The sequence below is a fragment of the Belonocnema kinseyi genome, chromosome 2 (genome assembly GCF_010883055.1).
Source record: "Belonocnema kinseyi isolate 2016_QV_RU_SX_M_011 chromosome 2, B_treatae_v1, whole genome shotgun sequence".
NCBI classification, from domain to species: domain Eukaryota; kingdom Metazoa; phylum Arthropoda; class Insecta; order Hymenoptera; family Cynipidae; genus Belonocnema; species Belonocnema kinseyi.
Genome location: NC_046658.1, coordinates 25724996 through 25738075, shown reverse-complemented (window position 1 = coordinate 25738075; position 13080 = coordinate 25724996). Strand labels below are relative to the sequence as shown.

General features: G+C 34.6%; 1 non-coding gene across 1 annotated transcript; it reads right to left on the bottom strand.

Moving 5' to 3' along the window:
* Positions 1-30: 30 nt before the first annotated feature.
* Positions 31-102, bottom strand: Trnad-guc. Its single transcript has one exon. It is a non-coding gene; the product is annotated as a tRNA-Asp (tRNA).
* Between the last annotated feature and the right edge of the window lie 12978 nt (positions 103-13080).

Genomic DNA, 13080 nt, shown 5'->3' with positions numbered 1-13080 from the left:
TTCTAGAGGAATCAAAACCGAACCGAATGGCTCTCCGGCGGGGAATCGAACCCCGGTCTCCCGCGTGACAGGCGGGGATACTGACCACTATACTACCGAAGAAATAAATATATATATATATTAGGGTGGCCCAAAAAATCACATTTGAGAAATTTTAACGGGCTTGTTGGCCAAATCGTTCTCGCAGGCAAATAAATGTATGCCTATTTTTTTATTTTCAAAACAAAATATTTTTAGAACTCGCTCTGAGACTTCAAAGTTTTCTGATTTGAAGTAAAGAAATCCTTACACCAGCTACAGGTTTAACCCAGAGTGCAGCTATAGATTTATTAACTTATTATTACTCGACTATTTACCTCATTGTCAATCACCGCAGCTTGGGATGACAGCAAATACGGTGTACAATGAGCGGACCAACCGAGGGTCAACTTTTTTTGCAGCCGTCCACCTGCTGTCCCTTCAGCCGGTGTCCAACTTAAATGCGTCATTTTTCATCCGATTTTCTTACGCTTCACTCAATTTAAATTATGCTTTTAATCATTTCTTTTTAGAAATCTATTCTCAATAATATAAAGAATTTCTCTTCAAAAAGTCAAGTTACACAAGTATATCTGAGGGTCACAATGAGCCTCCAAAAACTGCCATTTTAGGCTATTTTTGATATGCTTAAAACTTTTGCATAATATTTCTGAGATATAAACTGGCGATAAATGTAATGTTCATTGATAAGTGAACAATTATATTAAATATCAAATAAATTGGCTTATAATTTCCTGTCCAAAATCGAAGAAATAAAAATTGGAAAGATTTTACATGTTAAACTCCATAAGACATAAAAATGGCCAGAGCGAGTTCTAAAAATATTTTTTTTCGAAAATAAAAAAAAGGCATACATTTATTTGCCTACTAGAACGATTTGGCCAACAAGCCCATTAAAATTTCTCAAATGTGATTTTTTGGGCCACCCTAATATATATATATATATATAGATTTATATATTCCAATTGGAAACGAGTTAGGCGTCCCTCACTGTTTACGTTTCTGTTCCCCCGAAATCAGTCCAAGGCCATTTGGGGGCAACCCGCGACATGTGACTGAAAGCGAGAGTTTGGAGTATGTTATTTTTCACGAATAAAACATAACCTACGCATCCGATTAAAGCGTGGTTAACCAATTTGTATTCTTTTTTTGGATGCACCATTTTTTTAATTAATCTTTTTTCGTAATTCACGTAGTTAGACCACGAAAGAGACAGTTTTATATTTTTATTATTTTTTTGGTTTATTAAAATTTGAATTTTCAATTTTTCAAAAATTTTCGAAAGTTGCTATGACAGTCTTGAGGGAAGGGGGCTTTACAGTTTTACACACATCTAATACGTTCACGTTATACTCCTTAGAAACAGTTTTTCCTTTTTGCCGATGACCTTTTTTTAGGAATTCGCAAAGATTCATTATTCTTAGTTATCGAAATAATGCCCTCGAAGAAATGCAATGTAAAAAATTAAGTAAATTATTATTAATTATTTTACTCAACAGAAGTCGAATTTAGTAATAATTGTTGTCATTGAAATATGCAAACTATTATCTACGTACTGATTCGCAAAGATGAATTATTCTTAGATATCGAGATAGTGCTCACAGAGAGATGCAATGTAACAAATTAATTTAAGTAATATCAAAGGTATTAGGTCCTAGATACGACATGAGATTGGTTGCACCACATACCGGTAGTTAGCGTGGCAGGCAATTTGTGGTCTTGCATATATATATTGCTTTTAGTTCGGCCACATACTTGTAGAGGCGCGACAGGCAACCATATATTCGGTCGCGCCAAATCATAGTGCATTTGAAATCCAAAATGGTAATAATCTAATTTTACTTTATAAGTGAATGAAAAAATAATTTTGATTGAGTAGAAAAGGTACCAAAGAGGTTAGTATAAATAGTAATAACAAATTTGAATTTAAAAGTTTATTTCTTATTTAAATTATAATTTTTTGGAAATTAGCAAAAAAGCGAATCTGAAGATACAGTTAAGTTTTATTTAAATTTAAATAAACTAAAAAAACTGTCGGGTTGAATCAACCAAAATTGTGGTTGAATATGTGCTTACTGTTTTTTTTTTTTTTTGGTTAAGGAGATAAAAGTTCTGAACAGTAATTTCCTTATAAAAACTTATAAAAAATTTTTTTCCCTAAATTTCCGTATAGACCTAGACAAATGTCTTCTGAAATGTTGCATTTTTTTAATATTTGTGAATTTAGTGGTATATGAGTTTCTTAACAGCTGTAAAGTTTAAGAAGCATTTTCGAAACTCAAAGGAAATTACGGCTTTCTTCTACATTTTAGCTAAGGCCATGTTATAGATATGAACAATTTTTTCAAATTGAAATGAGGAGTAACTCAATCTTACAAAATGTCATTTTCCCTGCTCCCTGCATTTAATACTAAAACATGACATAAAAATTGCCATAATTTTCGTTTTTTTGTTGTTTTAATATCTGACCTAATTACATTTTCTAAACCGCAATCATGAAAACTAATATAAACCAAATGCTATAAATTCACAGAAGTATTATGTACTTTCATAATCTACACTTTTTAAAAGAATTAGATGCCGTTTTTATTTTGTTTTATTTGTAATATATATATATATATATATATATATATAACCAAGTTTTATGTAAACAATCTATAAAACCAAGTTTTCTCTCAAGCCTAAAGATCTAGCTGAAATGGATGACGAGTTTCGTGGACATTTTTCCGAAGAATTCGACCTCTGGACTATCAATTATTGTGTGTATAATGCAGCGAGAGCTTTGGCCGATGCGAACCGTAAAACAAAACCAACGGTTGATCATAAGACCAAAAGACGAATGCATCAACTTGCCATAAAGATAGGCTGGGCAAGACAGTACGCGTCCCGCATTCAGTGTGTGATTGACTACATTACATCTGGCAGGAATTTTACCGCCAAGGTTCGAAAGTTCGTGCGCGAACTGCGGACCCGTTATCACACACTTAACAAGTCAAAGCTGCTGACCATCAGGCAGAATATTGTTGAGAGAATACGGATACTATCTGACTCCAAGAGAAGTCTAGAGCAGAGGGATAGGTGGGTCAGAGAAAATCAACAGTTTCTCTCTGACCCATCTCGACTCTTCCAAGACCCTCCAGTTACTGTCGAACACCCACCCAAACCAGAGGAGGTCAAAGTATTTTGGAGAGAAGTCTACGAAGTGCAGCTTAGACTGGACGGAGACTCAGAAAGTATAAATAGCTTCAAGGATCTATGTGATGCCTTCATAATGCCTGATAAAGAATGCCCACCCATCAATACCGAAGAGGTGGAAAAAGTATTAAGAGGGATGAAGACCTATTCCGCGCCGGAACCAGATTGTATCAAAACTTTCTGGTGGAAGAAGTTTTCTTCCACCCATCAGCATTTGGCCCGTATTTTCACCTCATATTTAAAGTCGGAAGAGCCGATTCCGGAGTGGTTGGTGGAAGGGCGCACAATACTCCTGCTGAAAATAGGCAACTTAGCTGACCCGAAGAATTACAGGCTAATCACTTGTCTGAACACACTTTATAAGATATTCACAGCTATCCTAAATGATAGGAATGTTCGGGCAATTGAACCTGTGTGGCAAGAAATGTATGAACAACGAGGCATATAAGCATGTAAGTTTCCTTAATTTTTTATTTAGGTTCATTTAATAATTTTCTTTATTTCTTTAACTTATACTTATTGAGAAAAACAGTTTGAAACTTGAAAATTTTCTTCACCGATCATGTACAGAAAACTATATTTTCTAGCTGGTCGATTAAGCTTTTGTTTGCATTTTACTTGTTTAACTGTTTACATATTTAATTCCATTCAAAATTTTTTATTTTTCTAAAATAATGATTTCAAATTATTTCCTTTAATAAAAAACTTGCATTTTTAAATTTGTTCGTAACTAAATTTATTTTCTAATAATTTAAATATTTCATTAACTTTTAGTTTCTTGTATACAATTTTAAAGGCTTATGCATTATAAATTAATTACCTCATTAACAAAAAAGGGTTTTTCAAGAAAAAGAACGACAATCATGCAAAAAACCCGTTTTTTTATTTGAAAAAGATATTAACAATGTTTATTTCTTGCATAATCTGGCACTTTTTTGTTAGACTTATTTTTTCGATAATTGTATACTCCTTTTCAAAGATCTTTATTGAAAACCGAAGTTTAATTCCACTCTATTGTATTTTTCACAGCCTCCAAAATATGATAATCCCAAATACAAACATTCATCATTCTGCATTTCAATTTCCATTCAAAACTGTCAAAATTAAATAATTTGAATTTAGCAGGTTGTACTTGAGGCATATTCAAAATTTAACAAATATTATTGCTTGCATTTTTAATTTATCAACTCTATGAAAAAAATTTCATATAATATAATTCTTGAGATTTCTGTTTATAAAATTACTCAATTTGAGTATTTTAAATTGAAAATATATTAAAACCTTTCAATTTAAAATTCCTCTCATTATAAAAAGTTTTCGATTTCGAAGGCTTGACATCGAATACTCTGCTTATTGCAGCTTTAAATTATTTATATCCTAAAGCTACAAAAAATGTATTGCCGAATCATATGTGATTTCATTTAAAACGTTTAAAATTAAATAAATGGAATTGACAGGTTATAATCTAAGAATATTCTAAATTTTACAAATACTGAGATTTTGAATTTTAAATTTATAAACTAGTTTCTTTTAATAATTATTTTATTTTTACGCTTCTAAAAGAAAATAATTACATTGTAATTTTAATTGTTTTCATTTCAAATTTCTCTCATTTAAAACCTTTTAATTTCAAAGGCTTTGAAGTTATAATCCAATTTTTGAAACTGAATAATTTTTAATGGAATAATTATTTAATTGCTAACATAATTCTAACTTGAAATAAAATTGTGGAATAACAAAGTATTTCCATGTAAAATAATTATGCTGAAGTTTAAACGCTTCCTTTTATATTTTGACATTGTCGACTTCTGAAAAGTTTCAAACCAGAAACTTTATAACTATGAGTCTTAATTACTTTCCTGAGATTTTTTTAAATTTAAATAATTATTATAAAAATAAGGGAATTTTTTTTCAATTTCTCCAGCTTATTTGAATGCTCTCCATTGTTGAAGCCAAGAAACAACCCACATATATCTGTATTCAATTCAATCAAATATAAAATTTAACGACAGTTTCATTTTTATTTATCTGGATTGTACTTAAAGTTAACACCATTTAACATCATTCAACATCTACAATTTTAACTGAAATTTACTTAAATTCAACTAAATTTTACTTAAATTTTGAATTTAACTAAAATGTATTCACTTTATGAAATTATATAAAATGTATTCAATCTTTAAATTTAGTTTTACAAAATAATTTTAAAAATTGCACTGCAGTAAATCTTAAACTACCAATAGAATTGTTTTAAAACTTATTTACTTAGTATCTACAAAATTTCTCTTTGAAAAGAAACCAGACGAAAAATTAATTTAATTTAACTGAACTTTATTTAATTCTTAAATTCACCTAAATTTCATTTAAATGTTGAATTTATCTAAATTTAATTTAAGTTTTAAATTCAACTAAATTTGATTTAATTTGGAATTTAGCTAAATTTTATTTTATTTTTTAATTTATCTTCGTTTAAAAACCGAATGGAGCCTCTGCAAAGTACCCGCAAAGACCCCATTGGGTCCCCATTAGGTTTCTTTTTTAAAAACTCAAAAAAAACAGCAAGGTCAACTTTTAAACTGTTGAAATTCCGATTCTACGTTAAATTTTCTATTAGAAACTCACGGACTAATCGCAATACTTTTTTTCTAGCGTTAAGACTGTAAAAAAATGTCATTAACTTCTGCTGAAGGTGACTTCAAGCGCATCCATAATAGCTCAAGTAGTATGTTGTGCAAGTTTAAATGAAACTTCTCTCTAACTTGCATCGCGGCCTTGTTGTCTGACGTTTCCACTGCGTGGCGCTAGCATACAGACAAAATTATTAAAGTTACCGAGGGAACGCTTATTAACTGCTACTAAAAGAAGATGCACTTGAAGGGGCCTGCATCCCATGTAAATGGCAGGTATTTTATTTTTTAAAGTTTTTAACACTGCAAGAAAAAGTATTGTGATTATTTCGTGAGTTTTTAATGCACATTTTAACTTAGAATCCGAATTTCAATAATTTAAAAGTTGATTTTGCTGTTTTTTGGTTTTTTAAAAGGGAACCGAATGGGGTCCTTACGGGTACTTTGTAGAGGGTCCATTCGGTTCCTTCGGTCCGCCAGGGTTAATAAAGCAGAGGAAAAATATATTGTCACAAAGGTTTATTTGCAGGACGAGTTGGACTCACTTGCTGCTTCTTCCTCTTCCAAGGTTATGTCCTCCGCTACTAATATTGCTCCTTTAACACAAGTGAAGAAGATGTTCCACAATTTGAATTAAATACATTTTCCGGTGATTTTACTTCATGCCCGGCCTTCCGAGATATGTTTTGGTCCATGGTGAAGGATGACACTTCCACCAGTTCAAAAGCTACATTACCTGAAATCAAGCTTGACGGATGAGCCGGCTCAACTTTTAGTGAACATAAGTATCACGTGTGATAACTTTGAGCGAGCATGAGCAACGCTGATGGAGCAACACGACAATGAACGTGCTCTCATTAACGCATACTTGAGGAAACTTTTCGGATTAGAAGCTCCCTCCTAGAAATAATCAATTGAAATCGATAAAAAACAATGTAACTAATATCACAATCGTTTCGAATCGTGTTTCTTAATTGTGCCAAAACCATTGGCAACGATTCAGCATTTTGCATTTCCAATTGTTCCCAATCGGGTATTGGAATTTGCCACGTGATGGCAGCACTTTTGTCTAGCGGGAATTATTTAAAGACAGTTATTTACTTTTTTGGTATAATATAAATTTGAAACAGTATACAATATGAAACAAAGTAAATAAACATTTTGTAAATCATACTTACCAGATGGAAGTTGTGCTATGAAAAAATGTGCTAATAGTATTTAAAGTTAAAACTATACAATCAGATACACGATAAAAATAAAAAAGCTGATTTTGTGATAATGAAGCAAAATTGTTATTTTTTATTATGTGCTCTTGGATTGTTTATTTGAGTGAAAATTTTTATAAATGTTTACAAGTTTTAAAATGGGTTAAGATTTTAAAAAAAAGTAAGCGAATAATTTAGAAACGTGAAACATCAGAAAGGCGATTAAAGTTTTATTTTAGTCCTTAAAAATTCCAAGCTGTTATTAATTGAATAAAATTAACAATTAATATTAGAGATAAAATATTTTTGGTCAGAAACAGGTCTCAATTTTTAAATATTCGCTATTATTAACACATAAATTTATTTTATAATAAAAAAGTTTTTGTTAATTAATCTTTGTAAATTTTTAGTTTAATGAAATATAAGTACTTAAAATGATGGACAAATTTCTTTCTGAATTGAACAGTGAATTTACATCAATGACGGTGATGTTATATTCGGTAATCCTCAGATTATGACTTATATTTTACCACTAATGATTGACACAAAACTAACTTTTTCTATTATTCGCAAGGTAGCCACTAAAATCGAAGAACAAAAATCTGGAATAATTGCCTGTTTAAAAAAAGTTTACACCAGTCAATATACTTCAAAGTTTAAGTTTTTGAAGCTGACAATTTTGTTATTTAAAGTGTTTAAGACTAAATTGGAAATTAAACCAATCGAAGTGGAAGTTTTCTGATCACAGAGCGTTCTAAATATTTAATTAGATCATTTAAAACAGCGATTTCGAATTGAAACATTAATTAATATATGCAAAAATGACAAGCCTTCTAGAAACTTTTTGTAAATAAATCATTTGAAATTGTACAATATGGATCAAACAAATTTTAACAATATAAATTTAAAAAGAAGTAAATAAACGTTTTATAATAAAATACCCCCTAAATGAAACTGCCTACTTGATAATCATACTACATCACTGTCACATCGTTAAACGGAATGAATTTCACATGTTGTTAACGCATATACTTTGAACATTTCATTTGGTATACCGCCTAAACATTATATTTTTTTGTACTTAAAACTTTTGTTAGATTACTAAAAATGTAATATCTAATCAATAAACACGTGCGCTTCATGTATATTACAAACAAAAACTGCAGAGGGCGTATTGCAGGCAAGTGCATTCACTCAAATTTAATCCGATTGGGAACAATTGACACAATTAGCAACAATTTAAACGGATTCAACTTTTGATTGCTCTTAATCGTTATTAATCGTGTCCAAACAAAAAATTCTAGGAAGGCTGCCACTAAGGAACTTGCTTCGGGACTTCGTTCTCTTTTAAACGACACTTGTGAAGTGATTGGTGGGCTTAAGTCTATGAACAGACCAACGAAGTACTAGTATGATATCCTAGTTTATATGACAGTGAACCGTTTGGACCGCTCCTCCCGCAAGCCTTGGGAAGAAAAACCGGATCACCTCCCACTAATCCTTCATTTAAAACTTTAAGGACCTTTTTGTTTCACAAGTAAGCGCTTTGGAGGCACTTGAGTTTGTGGAAGGTTCCCAATTTAAGTATTCACCAACCGAAAGCAGAGGTAAAATGTCAGACGTAAAATCGGGTAAGAAAGGTTTCAACACACAAACACATGGTGCTTCACTAAAAGAGGGTGGTTGTTCGCTATAACTGATAAGCACTTTGTTTTGTTTGGTCCTATTTTTAGATCAAAGAATTCGGATCAGCGACGAGAACTAATTAGAAAGTGGGTGTTATGTTTTAACTATCTGGGAAAGCATTTCATTCGAGATTGTATTTCATCCAAGCGCTGTCAAACCTACTCCGGTCAGCATCGTACTATGTTGCATCGACCCTCTAGTGATGCTCCACGCCGTGGATCTGGAAATACAGCTGTGCCGTCCACACCTAATTTTCATGTAAATAGTACCGCGTGTATACACGTAATGTCTACCGTCAATTCGTATCATGCTCAAGGTCCACATTGACTAGAAGGGCCCGCACTTTTGACCACAGCACTCGTCTCCACTGAAGGATCCGACGGTAATTTATATTGATCTCGAGTACTTCATGATCAATGTAAATCAAGCTAAAACGACTTCGTGCCATCGTTACGGTAGGGGGCGTCGGTGATCAGCGTACGAAAAACGGTCGAAGTTTGATAACTGTTAGGGTAACGTCACGTGTCGACCCTAAGGCTAGTTTTTATGTACAGACTATTATTTTACCCAAACTTACATCTTACTTACCCCCTAGTCGTATATCTACGGATGATTGGCTCCACATTCAGGGGCTAGAATTGGCGGATCCACTTGTCGATCAGGGTGGCTCGATTGATTTGATTTTAGGGGCAGAAGTTGACTCACACGTCATAGAGGAAGGGGTACGAAAGGGTCCGTTTGGACCCTTTCGTTTGGAGATGCTTTGGAGAACGCCATCGGTGCAGTGGTCTATGTGAAGATCCTCCTTCCCTCGGATAAGATACGAGTCTCACTAGTTATAGCTAAGACAAAGGTTGCTCGCCTTAAGAAGACATATTTGCCTCGTTTGTAACTTTGTGCGGCTGTTCTGCTTGTTCGGCTGGTAGTTCATGTTCGTTCGGTCTTAAATCTTCCTACTGCGATGCCAAGTCATCTATGGTCCGACTCGGCAAATACTCTCGATTGGATACGAGGCCACCCTCTACGATGGATAATATATTTTTCAAATCGGGTTTCGGTAACACAGACTGTCCTGCCTGGCGCTATATGGCATCATGTTCCCGGGAAGGCAATCCAGCTGATTGTGCAGCGACTGCGGTACCAATTTTGTCGGGGCAGATAGGCAACGCTGAACACTTTTCAATGAGGCATCTGCTGTCTTATCAACCATCAGACGCTATCTTACTGATAACAGAACTACATAGCGTTTCACCTCTCCGGCCACCCCACTCTTCAGAGGACTTTGGGAAGCAGATATCCGTTCTGTAAAACATCATCTTCGTCGAGTAGCCCGAGATACTTCTCTGACTTTCGAAGAAATGACAACCTTTTCTCACATAGGTGGTGGCTTGTCTCAATTCACGACCGCTACAGGCTCAGAGCGATGATCCGAATGATTTGGTACCGTTAAAGCCGATTTATTTCTTGATCGGTTCTTCAATCTTCACGGTTCTAGAACCTTCTCTCATCGACCTTAAGCAAAATCGATTACAAGCTGGCAGCTTACCAGACAGATGTATGGAGATTTCTGGACAAGATGGTCCTCTGAATATCTTGAAGGACTTCAAACTCGTCCGAAGTGGCAGAAGCCTGTGCCTTCAATTAAGATCGACGGTCTCGTGCTTATCTTGCACGAAAATCTTCCCTCTACGAAGTGGGCTCTAGGTCGTTTTATTGCTACACATCCGGATGCTGAAGGTCATGTCAGGTCCGTTACTTTACGTACTGATACTGGGACTTTCGATAGACCCATTGTAAAATTGTATGTCTTAGCAGTTGTGATGTTGCAGTTTGGCAACACCACAATGATCCATAAGTAGCTTCAGAATTTCTACATCCCGTGGCGTCGTCGAATAGGATTCGCTGTCACCTCCTTTTAGCGAGGCTCCTACAGTCCAGAGACCTTCAAGTTACTCCCTTCAGGCTGATTCTGGTATTTTTGGTTTCGTTTGGCTGCAAAGACATCTACAGATCCAAGGCTCGTTCCTGGTGAGGGTGGACCATGTGCGAATTACCTAAAATTCATAATTAGAAGGTAATTGCGCTCAGTTAAAGGATTAATAGTACTAATTTTAAGAGCGAATTTATCACAAAATCTATAAATAGATAGACAATTCAGTCCAATTTGTCGTACCGTTGAGATGTTAATATTTTATCTCACTATCGTTAAGGGTTATTCTTAATATAAAACCTAAGAATAAGCCCTTGGCGCAATGACCCTTTCGAGGGTTGGAGGAAGACCCCCCCCCCCTCAGCAGCTGTACGCTCCCATCCGCTAATCATCAGCCGAGAATCAGTCATCCCTTATCGGCCTCAAGTCCTGTGGTTCGGATCCAACACGTGGCAGATCTTGCGCCTAAGGAAAACGGTCTACCGGCTAGAAGGAAGGAAGGACGTGCGAAGAAGCGACAACAGCGAGGCAGACTAACTGCGTATAGCTTCATCGGTCTCTCTTTTGACCGCAGAGACTCGTATTCTAAGTTTCGCGCGCTAGTCTCTCTATCTTTTCCCCCCGCTTTTCGTGAGTCCCCTCGTGCGGTGATCCACATGCCGGGCACGCATCTCAATCACTATAACTTGTAAGCTTGAGGTGTCGATCGTATGTCAGCCGCTACAGTTTGTTCAATGTAGGACTTGAATCCTTTTTATTAGTGATTCAACCAGGCCTTTTACTATCTTTTTCTTTTTTATATACTCAAAGAAGTATAATAATTCCTCGGCTGGATCTCTATGGGTAGTGAGTAGTTAGTAATAATGGAGTGCCGACCGGTGGTTTTCTCTTCAACCAGCGTTTCCCTGATTCTGTGCCACGATTAGGAATTTAATGGATTTTTTAACGTTTTCTTCGCCCGTTTTTTTTTGTAAGATATAAGTATGGCCTGTGACCTCTATACCGACCCCTTTTTCTAGTGTAACTTCCCGACCTTGGCCTAGTATTTTCTCGTTTATTTGTCATTTACTCCCCCCGCTTTGTGATAATGCTGACGCCTTCCCCTTTCTCGTTATCCTCCCGACCTCTGCTACGACTGGCATCTCCACTAACCAATTTTTATGTACTTTTACTTTGTCGACCCCCGTCCCTTTTTTACCAAGTAAATTTTAAGGAACATTGGTTAGATCGTCTGTTCATTAATGTTAATTTTTTTATTTTACCGGATATAGGTTAGTTTCTCAGTCTGCTACTTTCTTGTATTTACTGTTTTCACTTTAACTCGATGTTTTCTTTATGTCGCCGGTGTGTCCTTTCGTTCATATTCGACCTTGTTTCTCTTAGGTATTCCCCGTTATTATGTAAATATAATTTTAGACCTCTGTAACTACTATATCTCTTTTTTTGTAATTATATTCTTATTTTATTGTAGACTATCTTGCCAAATTTTATTTAAACAACCTCCACCTCTACCTAAGGACTGAGCTAGCTCTTGATAAGGAATTTTTTGGGATTTTCGTTTGTTTACCGCTTACCGTCGACTATCGTATTTTAATTTTTTTTGTGGTTCTGGTCGAATTCGGGGAAGAATACCCGAAAATTTCTTTTTTTTTTAGGCCAATAGGACCTTATTCAATTCGGAATAAAATGGCCGCGAGCCTCTTTCGTCTACAAAGGTACCGTTCTTATCTTGTCAACGCTAATATGGCTTTTAGACGTTAGAAATATTGAAGTGGTCAGGGTTAGTTTGTAGATTGTTACGAAGCGCGCGAGTCGGAATGTTTATTCGTCTTACTTTTATAGAATGTAAGAACTCCAACACCCTCTCGAGCTTCACTTAATTAATCTCAAACATAATATGTCAGCGTCGTTCATTACAAAAATATAATTATAATACTGTTTGATATCTTGAACTACGTTTCAAAGTAACAATAGTCTTAATTATCAAAAAACAAATTTCACATTGTTTGACATTCGTTTGCTTCTTTTCAACAATCTTAGAATATATTTCTGTCGTTTCCCTTATTCCACCAGTGGTTTTACCGTCATAAAATACTTTGTTAAAAATTGTGTTCCTCTTGTCAATCTCGTCGTCACACTTGATTCAATGGCTTCCTGAAATATAATATTAAAATTACCAATACGTATCGTTCCTTTTTGTTGCTTTTAGCAGTCATATGGCCATTTATTGAAGTCATAATTTAAAATTGTATATCGTAATCGAATATGGGTTTCAAAGCATAGTAGTTTTGTGCACAAATAGCTGCTTTTTTATTATCACAACGAAGTATCTCTGGAAGTAAACTGTCGTTAGATATGCGCATTATTGATTTGTTTATAGCAATTATTTATCGGTAAG